This window comes from Eptatretus burgeri, chromosome 5 (assembly GCF_056783735.1).
Source record: "Eptatretus burgeri isolate ZD-2024b chromosome 5, Ebu_testis_v1, whole genome shotgun sequence".
Classification (NCBI taxonomy): domain Eukaryota; kingdom Metazoa; phylum Chordata; class Myxini; order Myxiniformes; family Myxinidae; genus Eptatretus; species Eptatretus burgeri.
Window position 1 is genome coordinate 121,486,982 of NC_140965.1, and position 13,739 is coordinate 121,500,720.

The 13,739-nt window shown below is 44.0% G+C and overlaps 1 pseudogene; it reads right to left on the minus strand.

The window, feature by feature from the left end:
- Positions 1-12,165: 12,165 nt before the first annotated feature.
- On the minus strand, positions 12,166-13,366 carry LOC147027254 (uncharacterized; annotated as a pseudogene).
- Positions 13,367-13,739: the final 373 nt, after the last annotated feature.

Consider the following 13,739-nt stretch of genomic DNA (forward strand, 5'->3'; position numbering starts at 1 on the left):
TACAAATTGGATCCTTGAATTCCAATGGCTGCAAGGATGCATTCTGTGTACACCAGGTATTGTCCTTCTGTATAAAGAAGAAACTTGAAGTAACATTTTTGCAGGAAACCCACATAACCCCAGAGGCTGCATCCCAATGGGGAAACGAATGGAAAGGCTTCACCTTTTTCATTCACTTAATGGACACATCCTGTGAAGTGGCTTCCCTCCTCTCTCCAGGGATTAATTCCGAAATACTTGTCATAAATGAAGTCAGTTTGGGGCGGTTGCTGCACATATAAGCAAAGGTTGAAGACTTTGTTCTACATTTAGTCAACATGTATGCACCATGGTGCTGCAAGAGGGTGCTTCGTTAACCATATGAAGAGGTTCATGCTCACCTTGCCTGGTGAAGAGGGTGTAATTCTAGGAGACTTCAATTGCACTCTAAATCCTAAAGGTCAGGAGCCACACAATCCTTCTGTTAGAGTATTACAACAAATATTAACACTGTTCAACATGAGAGATACTTGGCATATACAGCACACCAAAGACAAAGCTTTCACATATATGAGTATCAGAGGTGGTCAGATCTCACAATCCTGGCTCGAAAGAATTTACTTGTCTCACCGTTTGTGTAAGAGTGTCAGTGACTCAAGGATAAAGTTTTCCCGTTTTCCCATTTCCCAGATCATAATCTGACCTGGATTGAGTTTTCCATGGCTGAAACAAGGCAAGTGCCTGGTTTTTGGCACCTGAACAATGCCTTTGGTCAGGATGAAGTCTTTGTCAATTTTTTTGAATTTCTGGCAAGCCTGGAGTAATGAAAAAGGAGACTTTTGCTCACTTGGACTCTGGTGGGATGATGCAACGTACGACTGAAATTACGATGTCAGGAATACTCGTATGGATCGAGAAAAAAACACCTGGGGTAGGAACCCAAAGGCTGGAAGAGGAATTGCTGCATCTTGAGAAGCACCTGACCACACTTACCTCAATTGAACTGCAGGATTCTGAAGAAAAGAACATCCTTAAAGCATGTCGCCGTGTGAAGGCACGAGGGGCGTATGTGCGCTCTCACTTGCAGTTTCTCTTTGAGGATGAATATGTCCTGAATTATCTGAAAGGGGCGGAAAAGCGCAAAGGTCAATTCCGAACTATATCCAGTATTTTAGCAGAACATGGCTCCTCACCCAATAGCTCAGAGAGTGTTCTGAAAGGAATTAGAGCCTTTTACGCTCGGCTATATTCGGGTAAGAAGACAAATGCAGGTGCACGTGGCACCTTGTGGAGCATTTGTCTTGAACCCTATGTGGAAGACCAGGAACAAACAAGAGACTCCATTATTTCGAGAAGAATTGACATCCACCCTATATAATCTATCAAGCGATAAATCCACTGGAATGGATAGCTTATCATGTAAATTATATGGGAAAGTATGGGACTTGGTTCGATCTCATTTCCTCAGCGTTGCTCAGGAAGTATGTAATACAGGCCTAATGCTGCTTTCTTGGTGTCGAGGGATTTTGGCTTTGATCCCCAAGGAGGGTGACTTTAGAAACATGAAAAACTACTGCCCAGTGTCTCTGCTGTGCGCGGACTATAAGATCATGGCAAAAATGTCGTCACTCCGTCTGACACCAGTACTAACAAAATTAGTCACCCCTGACGAGTCGTATGCCATTCCTAGTCAAACAATACATGACAAGATATCCCTGATCAGAGACTTAACACATTATGCAGACATGACTCAGACTCAAGTCGGATTCCTTTCCTTGGATAAAGAGAAAGCCTTCGACCAGAGGAATCATGATTATCTCTTTGAGACCCTGCTGACTTTTGGGTTGGGGAGGTGATATGTATGCATGACCAAGACGTTGTACAGCTCGGCAGAATGCCTAGTAGAAGTCAATGGTTACCTGCTCATGCTCTTTCTATTTGAGAGAGGAATAAGACAAGGCTGCCCCCTGTCTGGCCTACTCCACTCCCTATGTATCGAACCCTTCCTTTGTTTGATGAGGTGAAGGCTATCTGGCATTGTGGTGCCGTATAACAGTGTCTCTCTCAAACTTTCTGCATATGCAGATGAGGTGTTAGTTCCTACCAGTCGTCCAAGCGTTATGCAAGGCATTTATGATTGTCAGCAGGACTATTCAACGGGGTCATTTGCCATAACAAATTGGAGAAAAAGCTTTGGGCTTCTGATTGGACGAATACAGATTATGGAGTTCCCAACAACTTTTCAGAGATTGACATGGAGCTGCAATGAGCTAAATTATTTGGGGGTGCATTTGTCCACTTCTCGTGGGTAATCGCCACTCGTTAACTGGAGCACTTTATGGGGCATGATAGAGGCGAAGTTGAGAGACTGGGGTGGTGGTTGGGGACCTCAGCTGGAGACTGCTTCACGGGGCACGAAGTGCTGATGATCTGTTGCAACTTTCCCAGGTCTCAAAGTGTCCACCGACGTGTGTATGTGTGTGTGTGTGTGTGTGTGTACATATATATATATATATATATATATATATATATATATATATATATATATATATATATATATATATATATATATATTAGCGTCGATCTGCTTCCTATGCTTGTCTCACTGCACATCACTGCACAGTGCACCAAACACTGTCACATTATTAAAAACACACCACCACATTATTAACAACACACCACCACGACTGCAACGTTATTAAAAACACAAAACAGAGACAGAGAGACAGACAGAGAGACAGAAACACACAGACATAGAGACACGGTTCCCCAGCGAGTGATTTTACAGCTGCATCGGAAAGACTCTGTCGGGAAATAGAGAGATTTTTAGTTCCACTGCTAATAAGCAGGATTGATTGTTGTTCATTGAACTCTGTGAGCTGAGAAGCAATAATATTTTTTCTTATGATCAGATGAGATAATCGTTATACCGTCATCAACTTTTTGAGGGTCTTCCATCCCACTGAGTGCATTGTTTTCTGGATTTATCCTCTTGGTCTCGACATTGGCCGATTCACCTGTGATAAATGTGGAATCATTTTAAACCTGCTGGAGTATTCCCAGCAGCCGGATTTAGAATTTGCAAAACCTAATTAAAGACATCACAATGGAAGCTCATGTTTCTTGATCAGAATATCACAAAATAATATTTTCAATATTTGATACAATATTTGAAAATATGTCAAAAAGAGCTTTTCTTTTAATAATTCAAATAATCATATTAGCATGACCCTTCGTTTATTGTTTACAGCTATTAGGCTTGAGTGGAGCAGCATACATAAATCACACAAAGATATGGAGACAAATACACGAGACAGCACTGGACTGAACACTGGACTGAACGAGTCAAACACAGTCAATGACCTTGACAGAAGTGACGTCACTTAAGAGAATACTCATTCAAGTCCATTTTCTTTTTTAATCGCTTTTCTCTCCGTACTCAGCAAGGCAATGAAGGACAAATTTCCTCCTCCAAATGGATGCCAAACTATGGGGGTTATCCTTTAAATGCTGGGCATAAAAGCAAGGAAGTTCTGAGGTGTTTGGTGTGAATTGGCCATGGTCAGAATCTAACTGACGACCTCCCATCCCCAGAGTGGACTCTCCAAACATTATTGCACCGCATGTGGTTTAACTAACATCATTGCTCTCACCATCATGCTACAGGATCCCACCTTACGTACGATTACCCCACATGTGAAGTGAAAAGTGGGGTTTTTTGTATATACAGTCAAGGCTAGTTGAAGGGACAGTACTAGTACACCGAACAGATCAGGACACAACAGGACAAAAGGAACAGCAGAGAGGGATAGAGGAAACACCAACAGCAGAGCCAAAGACAAAAACAGGGAGGCAGGCAAACAATGGGTGGGGGGAGAAATGGGGACAGGAGAACAGGCATGGATTGGACAAGACGGATACAGAAGGAAACTCTCAGGAGGAAAAATTTGGAAAGAGGAGGGATTGTGGTTTTAGATGGGGGGGGGGACAAGGAGGAGAGACAAGATCATGATATTGAATTGAGGATGATAGCAGATGGTGGTGAACAGCTGATTTAAAAATCCGGAGGGAAAAAAGCTTAAAGATCCGGATCCGGAGGGAAAAAAAACCCCGAACTCAGTGTTTGCATCGAAATCTTGTGTCCAAAACCCATCGCTTTCTGTACCCACCTTAAGGCCCGGTCACACCTTGACGTTTTAGCCAGCGATGGCAACGTATTAAAATGTATGTAAAACGTTGGCTTACGTTGAACTTTTGATGTTTTTTTTAAAGATTCGGACGTATTCATAGCGACTTGGTCTTATGTATAACGCATTGATAATGGACACAGAATGTTTTGTTGTGTTATAGATAACTTATACCAACGAATGCTGAACCTGTTGTCGGCCTACACAACCGATGCCCAACGATAGTCTAACTTAGGCATAGCGCGTTGCACGCATCGCCGACGATGTCGTGACGTAGCCTATTAAAAGGCTGACGCACAACGATTCGAATCATAACTGCCGTAGAAATGGAAGTGTCAACATTGCGGTCACACCTTGGCGATCTTGCCAGTGTATGCCGACCTAAGAAAAATGTGTCTAAAACGTTGGGGCACGTCAAATACGGTATGAGTAAGTTTGGTATACGTGAGTACAACGCTAAAGTACACTATCATACGTCGTAGTAAGTAGAGTACATCAAGAAATTTTAAACATGTTCAAAATTTTACGACGTACTCTGCGTATGACAAACGTTCCGCATGCGATGGGGAGAAGTTTTACACACGATATGCGGACGCTTACACACGTCCACAAAGGCTACTTATAAGCTACTCATAAGTCGAAACACGTCGCGGTAATGTCTTTTTTACGTGAAACTTATTTCTAACTTATGTTTGACATGCTTTGAACCAATTCTTTACGTAGTCCCAACACACATCGACGTATGTAGACGTATTCCAATGACGTCTTCCGGTCAACAACAAAAAAATAAATTAACGTGTTTCTAGGTTACAACTGCCATATAAAGACGTGTTCCCAGCGGTTTTGGGAATTGGTATATAAAAATGCTGCTCATAAAAGGGGAACCCAACAGTGTTTTCGAGTCCTTTTTGAGTCGATGTCCATGTCAGCAGTAACAGTATCAGTATCAGTATCAGTATTAGTATTAGTATTAGTAGTAGTTTGTTCATGTTGCCAGTAGTAGGTGAGTGTGAGGGGGAGGGTGTGGGTTATGATGGATCGTCCTTGCGTTTAACGATTTAACGATTTAAATGATAAACTCAACGATTTAATGGCTGCATCTCCACTATTGAAAGTAGACGCTTGCGCTCAACAATTGGATTTTTTTTACACTCAACGACTTTTAAACGGTACCACTCAACTATTTTCATTGTTTACAATGAACGATTTAAATTGCTGTGACTCGCCTTTGTTTTTTGACGCTGGGGTTTGGAAATTTGAAGCGTTTCTTCTGAACGTGTTAAAACGCTCAAACTCGACTATTTTAAATAGACGCTGCCGATGGACAATTGGAATCATAGCCAAGCTAGACATCGAAGTCTGAACATCCTCGTCATGCCGAAGAAAAGTTTGAAGAATGCTGCAAATAAGTGTCCTGGCCGTGGCCGTGGACGCTGACGCAAGGACGATCCATTATACCGACGTCTTTCAGCCTATGAGTAACTTAAAAGTAACGTCTGTCGATGTGTGGCAACGATCGCGTGACGTGCCAACAACACGTTAATCATAGGTTAGAAACAAGTTTCGGGTACGCTAAACATTACCTCGGCGTGTCTCAACTTATGATTAACTTACAAGTAGCATGTGTTGACGTCTGTCAACGATCGCAGACCGTGCATACAACTTGTGGCCAGCGTAGCGGAACGTGTGAGTCATACGCCGGCATACGTCGTGAAATGTCAAGCATGAAAAAATTTGAGGACAACCGAAAAGTACAACGTTTAAAATCCAGCGTACAACGACGTATGGCAGTGTTTTTCAGCGTGCTCTCAATGTTATCAAAACTTACCCATAACGTATTCAACGTGTGCCAGCGTTTTAGAAAAAAAATTCAAAAATCGGCATACGTTGGCTAAAACGTCAAGGTGTGACCGGGCCTTTACCCAGTCGCACCCAACTGTCCCTGGACTCTGTGTCCTTTTCTTCTGACAAGGTGGAGAGCTTGCTGTCAAACCTCGAATCAGATTCTGCAACCGGTCCAGATGGCATCAGCCCATATGTCCTAAAAACCTGCTCCTCTGCTCTTGCTCACCCTCTCTCTGTTTTATTCACCCTCTCATTTGCTCAAGGTCATCTGCCATATGCTTGGAAATCAGTAAACATTACCACTCTGCACAAATAAGGTGCAAAAACAGATCCCTGCAACTGCAGACCAATCATCCTTCTCCCAATCATCAGTAAGGTGATGGAATCTATCATCACTTCAGACATCAAATCCTTCCTCTTCTCCAATGGCCTGATTTCTGATCATCAATTTGGTTTCAGACCAAGTCACTCTACCCTGGATATACTGCTTCTGCTCTCCCAACAATGGATGGAGGTCCTCAATGTCTGACATGAAATCGGACATGGCGTGCTTTTGACACGATCTGGCACTCTGCCCTGCTCACCAAACTCTCTTCCTACAGTATTCAAGGCCATCTCCTCTCATGGCTCACAGACTTCCTCTCCTGTCACAGTCAACGTGTGGCCCAAAATGTAGTTCTTTCATCCCCTCTTCCTGTGCAGGCTGGAGTTCCTCAAGGTAGCGTTCTGGGCCCTGTTCTTTTTCTGAATTTCATCAACGATCTCTCCGACTCTCTGGAAAAAGCCTATTTATCTCTTTGCTGATGACTGCACCCTCTGCCGTAACATCTGTCATCCCTCAGACAGTTAGCAGCAGCTTCTTCGCTCACTGAAAATCACAAAAAGGTCCAACACATGGGACAAGTCTTTCAATCCTGACAAATCTCACACTCTCACTATGTCTCTCTGAAAGGACTGTTTGGAAAAAACCCCCCATCTACTTCCTCAACAATTCTCTGGAGGAGGTCCTTTCATGAAAGCTTCTGGACCTCACTATCTGCCATGACCTTTCCTTGGAAAGCCACATTTCCAACCTCTCCTCCAAAGCCAGTCGCAGACTTGGAATCCTCCATCGTGCAAAGTCCTTCCTCAGCCTACCTGAGCTCCTGACCACATACAAAGCTTTTGTCCACAGCCTGATGGAGGACTGCTCTCCCCCCCCCCCCCCTGGGCTGGTGCTCCTGCCTCTCACCTTTTTTGGCTTCACGCTGTGGAAACCATGGCATTTGGGATCATTGGTATCTCCCGTGAAGAGGCTGAGTCTTTGGACCTCTCACTCTCTCACTGCAGGCAGGTCAGTGGTCTTTCTGTCTTCTCCATTCTCCTCTCCAGTCTCCCCCCCCCCCACGCGCTCTGTCTGTGATTTCTCACCACCATATTCCCGCACGGTGCTCAAGGTCTGCCAACAAACCCTTTCTGGTAAAACTACCAAAATCACGAATTACTGCTCACCTTCACTCTTTCATTCCTCTTTTTCCCCGCCTTTGGAATGAACTCCCTCACTCTGGTCAATCCCATTCTTCCCTCCAGGCCTTCAAAACAGCTGTTCACCACCACTTCTTATCTTCCCCCATTCAAATCCTCGATCTTTTCTACCCCCGTTAATCCACCCCAAACCCACCTCCTTCAAATTCCCTGCTTTCCTTCCTGATAGTCCCTGTGGTGTCCATCTTGTATACCCCATGTTCCCCGCCCCATCCCTCACCCTTCCACAGATCTCCGAATGTTTCTCTTCCCCACTGTTTCATCCATCCCACTCCTGCCCCCCTTGCTGTGCATTGTGTATTTGCGCACATATGAGCCTCGACAAGGTATTAAAAAAATGAGTGGAGGTGAGCAGTGATCCTGGATTCTCCAGTAGGTACAGTAGTTTTACCAGAAGTGGGTTGATAGTGGACCATGTAAGCCCCACAGAAACCTGTGGCATGGAAAGAGCAGATGCTGCAAGACCAGAAAGGAGGCAGCTGCCAAAGAGACCACCAAACTGTCTGCAATTGTGAAGTGATATGCCTATAAACTCGGCTTCATCATGGCAGATATCAATAATGTTAAAGACCTTGGTTTCCATGGCGTCAAACTGAATATGATGTGAGGCAGGGGAGCCAGCCCAGAGGGGAGAGCAGCATTCCATCAAGCTGTAGATGAAGTCCTTGTAGGTGGATAGGAATTCAGGTGTGCCAAGGAAGGACTTCGGATGAGGGAGGATGCCCAGTCAATGACTAGCTTTGGAAACCAACTTTGAAAAGAGGATTACTCAAGAAAGATCATGGTTGATAGAGAGACCCAGGAGATTGAATGACTGAACTTCCTCAAGAGAATTGTTAGGAAAATAGATTGGAGGGTTTGCCAGATGGTCTATTTCGAGAGAAATAGTGAGAGGGTGAGATTTGTCAGGATTTAAAGACATATTCCAAGTGTTTGACCAGCTTGTGATTTTTTTTTCAAGGTCTGAAGAGAGTGAAAAGGCTGCAGCCTTCCTATCTGAAGGACGAGGGATGTCACAGCAGAGGGTGGAGTCATCAGCAAATACAGAAAGAAGATTTTCCAGAGAGGCAGAAAGATCATTTATGAAAATTAGGAAAAATACTGGGTTCAAAATACTCCAGCCTTGACAGGGAGAGGAGGTGCAAGGATTCCGTTGAGAGCCACACTCTGGCTATGAGAGTAGAGGGGTCCTCCACAAGACAGCGGTCTCCTTGGGTTAACCCAAGGCGGTCCTTTTGCGTAGGAGCCTGGAATGTCATATCCTTAAGAGAGGATGGTTACCTGTCTGCTATCATCTGAAGTACAGAATTTGAACATAGGTATTGCAGCACACTCTGAGGTTCGGAGACCGGATACTGGCGAGATAATGGCAGGTGGTTACACGTACTACTGGTCTGGTCACTCTAATAGTTACCATGCCCAAGGAGTTGCTGCAGCTGTGTCCAATAAGTTGACTCCCATGATAACTGAGGCAACACTGGTCAGCGAGCGTATTATGAGACAAAGGATTTGTCATTCCTTGGGTGTCATTTCCCTGGTGTCTGAATATGCTCCGACTGAGGTGAGTGACCTCACCGTGAAGGATGCATTCTATGCCATGCTTGAGTCTGTGATTGATCAGTACCCCAGACGGGAAACACTTCTAGTCTTGGATTTCAATGCATCAACTGGCACTGATAGGGATGGTTATGAGACATTGGTTGGTCCCCATGGTTCTGGAACTGTGAACCAGAATAGCACTAAGTTCCTTTACTTTGCAAGAATTCATGGAGTTGGGGTGGCTGGTTTATGGTTTCATCGCCAACAGTCTCAATGCTGGACTTGGTATTCCAATGCTCGTGGTGTGGCAAAGGAGATTGAACCATTGCTCATTGATGGTCACTGGAGGATGCTCCAGAACTGCTGGATCTACCAGAGCACTCAGTTCCTCAATACTGAAGACAAGCTTGTTGTTGAAACCCTGAAGTTGCAGCGCAAATCCCAAATCCCAAATCGCAAATGCAGGAGAATGGTGCCATCCCAGCTAAGGCTGGATGTTGCAAGCTCAAGGATGAGAGGACAGCTGAGGGATTTGAGAACAAGCTGAGTGGAGATTTGGGGGGGGAGGGGTGAGGGGGGGAGAGAATCTTGGTGTTTTGGGGAATCCTGTAGATTTGTTGAGTGTCTTCGCTGCCATCCCTGATGTTGCCGGTGGATGTTTTGGAACCCACCATCAGGTTAAGAAGAACTTGTCTCCCAAGTGACACTGGATACCATTGGCCAAAGCCACAGGGCCAGGCTAAATAGCAGAGGTGAACTCTTCAGTGAGCTTCGGCAAAATCTGTGCATGTGCTGAGGGTGGACGAGGAGGCATATGTGTGAGGCATCTGTGAAGGGGTTGAGCATCACCTGTGTTCAAGTGATTCGCGTTCAGCTTACAGAGGAATTTGTGCATTGCGTTCCTCCAATCACATCTCTTGGTGAACTGCAGTTGGAGTGGAGGATGGTAGGCTCTTGACAGAGGAGTCCGAAGTGAAGGCCAGCTCTACCCGTTACTTTTAGTGGCTATACCAGCTGTTGGTTTGGATAACAGAGGTGTTACTATGTCTATCTCTTTTGCGGACCCTCAAATCAACTGTGATCCACCATCATTTGTGGAAACAAGCTTCGGTCAATGAGTTGAAAGGCGGTAACGATTCTGGGATCTGTGGCATCCATGCTGAAATTCTCAAAGCTGGTGAAAATGCTGTAATCGTGTCATTGCACGCAGTTCGGTGCTCAACATGCAGCACAGGCAACATCGCAACTGAATGGAAGAGGGGCCTTGTTGTCCTTCTCTGGAAAGGAAAGTGTGACAGCCAGGACTGCAACAAATCCCGAGGGGTGACACTGCTCTCAGTGCCGGGCAAGGTCTTTGCTTGGATAATTCTTGATATGCTTCACCACCATCTGCTTGAGCACCAGTGCATAGAGCAGTTGGGCTTTACACGAAAGAGGTCAATGATTGACCGTATCCTTGCTCTTCGGGTCTTTACCAGAGACAGGTGAGTGTTTCATCAGCAGCTGCTCTCAGGACATGTTGATCTCCACAAAGCATTTGATTCAGTGAATCGCGATGCCCTCTGGAGGATTCTTGGTCTTCATCGGGTGCCACCAAAATGGAATAATCTGATTTCTGAACTACACTCTGGTACTGAGAGTGCTGTGTGGTGTTTCCTTCTCTGACTTATTTCCAGTTGTTACTGGAGTTCTTTGGGGATGTGTATTGGCCCCAACACTTTTCAGTGCTTGTATGGACTGGATTCTGAGGAGAATGTCAGAAAGATCAAGCTGCTGAGCATTGTTTTGGAATGTTAGGATCTTTGACCTTGTTTTTGCACTTGATTCCACACGTTCGCGGAGATGCTGGACATCCTTACGGGGGCCCTCGCGATACTGACTGAGGAGTCGGAGCCGCTAGGATTACGAGCTTCCTGCCTTACACCAATATCCAGGCTTTCAATGACATCTTTGATGCTGCTATGTTGTCTGTACCTGTCTGTGGTGAAGATACCCACGCATGCGTCACCAGATTGGCTGTTTAGTCATTGCCTCCTTCTAACATTTGGCTTATCCTCAAGATCTTCATACCTTGGTGGAAAGGTCGTCATTACATGATTGCGGACGTGACTATATATATATATATATATATATATATATATATATATATATATATATATATATATATATATATATATATATATATATATATATCTTCTTCTTCTTCTTTCGGCTGCTCCCGTTAGGGGTCGCCACAGCGAATCATCCGTATGATCCGCATAGTGATTTGGCACATGTTTTACGCCGGATGCCCTTCCTGACGCAACCCTGGTCACCTCTTACGACACAGGGATAAGGTACACCTATTTTAACCGGGGTATACACCGGCCCAGTACACTGGTACTCATTTCGCCGACCTCGGAAGGATGACAGGCTGAGTCAACCCCCTGGTGTATTAATTCAGTGGCCCAATGGGGCTTGAACTCAGAACCTCTTGGATCCCAAGCCGCTGCCCTAACCACTGCGCCAACACCAGGCTAATATATATATATATATATATATATATATATATATATATATATATATATATATATATATATATATATATATATATATATATATATATATATATATATATATATATATATATATATATATATATATATATATATATATATATATATATATATATATATATATATCATAGACTCCTATAGAGAAGGACTGGAACCTCCCATGCTCGGGGTTTTTAACTTGAGTCTGAAGGATTAACTTGAGTCCGGGGCTAAAATGACTTCTACAAGGGCTAGTGACACGACCTCGGGATCCATATAGGGGTTTTGGAGGATGATGAGTTCAATAGTGTCATTTTAAACACCACCTGAGGTCATCTTCAAAGTCAAAAGGTCATATTTCAAGGTCAAATTACTGAATTTTGGTATTTTTTTCCCGTTTTTGTGTCGAACTCATAAACGGTAAGAGATGGCTGATTGTAATAAGATGCAAGTGTGTGGAGCTGTCAAACTTTGATATTTATTGTCATATATCGTATTACGTAAACATTATATGCATGTCACAACACTATGCCTATTACAACTATGTCTGTCTATCACTAGTTGGAGAGCTTTTCTTGCCTCCTGAGGCATCCCAAAGCTTTTTCTTTGTCACTTACATTTAGGACATGAGCTTTCAAGAGAATGTTAGCCAAAGTAGAACATGCAGCATTACGACTAGTTAAAGGTGCATCTACAGAGGATAACAGCTCAGCAAAATGAAATAGGCAACGCATTTTAGTGTCGTCATACAAATTATAGGCATTATGTACAAAAAAGACGGTTGACATAGTCGGCACACTCAATCCACCTCTATTCAAATTATCTACAAACTCAGATGACACCTCGTTACCATCTTCATCATCAATGATCTCCTCCATACTAGTGCTCTCGCCATATTTATGAACAAGGTGTCCGGCCAAATAAACTACTTTATGCTTAAGGGCATCGTCAGACCCCAAGAGATCCTGAGTGTCTTGAGGAGTAATCTCGTCAATGAGTTCACTTCGATCATCTGGATTTATGGAAGTTGTACAGTTCTTGTCGTAATCAATCACACGAGAACTAGATTCTGGCATCATGTCATGCTTAATGAGTGTTTGCAAATTTACAATTTTAGCTGCAGCCATAATGTCAACTACGTCAATGTAGAAGTTTCCACCGCTTCTTTGCCTGGCTTGGCCGAAAAACTTTTCCAAGGCTTCATCTGCAAATATAGCAGGAAGAACGTAGTCAAAGTCTTTCTCTGCCAGAAGCAATTTGGCAGCATCCACATTATTACGTGTGGACACAGTGAAGGCTTCAGCTTCCGACCACCACCTCCTTGCCATGCGCAGGTAGATATAATTTGGCAGGCCTGCTCCAGCCTCGTGAAACTTGTACAGTCTGCTGTCCAAGGCTGTCTGGATTTGTTGCGCAGATGGATAGCTGAGAAACGGTCTTTCACGTTCATCATCTTGAACCACTCACTCATTATCTGGATAAGGATGATTGTGCCTTCACTGATGCCCAGTGAATCCTTGAAGGTCTTTAAAGCAGCGACAGTCTTGTCATTGAACACTTGGCATACCAATGGTACGCTCTGGCATTGAAGGGGCTTGGGGAAAACAGCGGTGTGCATTAGCTTGGTTAAGCGAATAGGAGTAGCCCGGTCGATCTCTTAAACCTTCTGAATATCACTCCAGTAAGCTTTGTACTCATTACCATCTACGACAAATGAGAGTGTCTTGCCATCAACAGCAATCCAGTTGTTGCGAACATTTTTGAAGATGTGCACGTAGTTGTGCACTAAGAACATAGATTGCTCTTGAATTGACAGCAAACTTCCTGGTCCTCCAAGTTTTGAAACAACACTGCGGTTGGTATTGCAATTGTCACATATCAAAGAAATCACAGTACCGCCAGCACCAACTACAGCTGATGTGATAAGCAGGAGATGAGTTCTTCGACTTGGATCGAGAACAACGACACTTCAAGTGTCACCGCTTAACACAGTTGTCACAGGTATAATTCCTGCACCAACATTGGAAAACTTGATGATTATCACCACAAAGTCAACAAGTTACCCCAACCTTCTGGATAGATTCAGAAATGTCAGGTGGTGGAGGTGAATATGGTGGCTTGCTCAAACAAT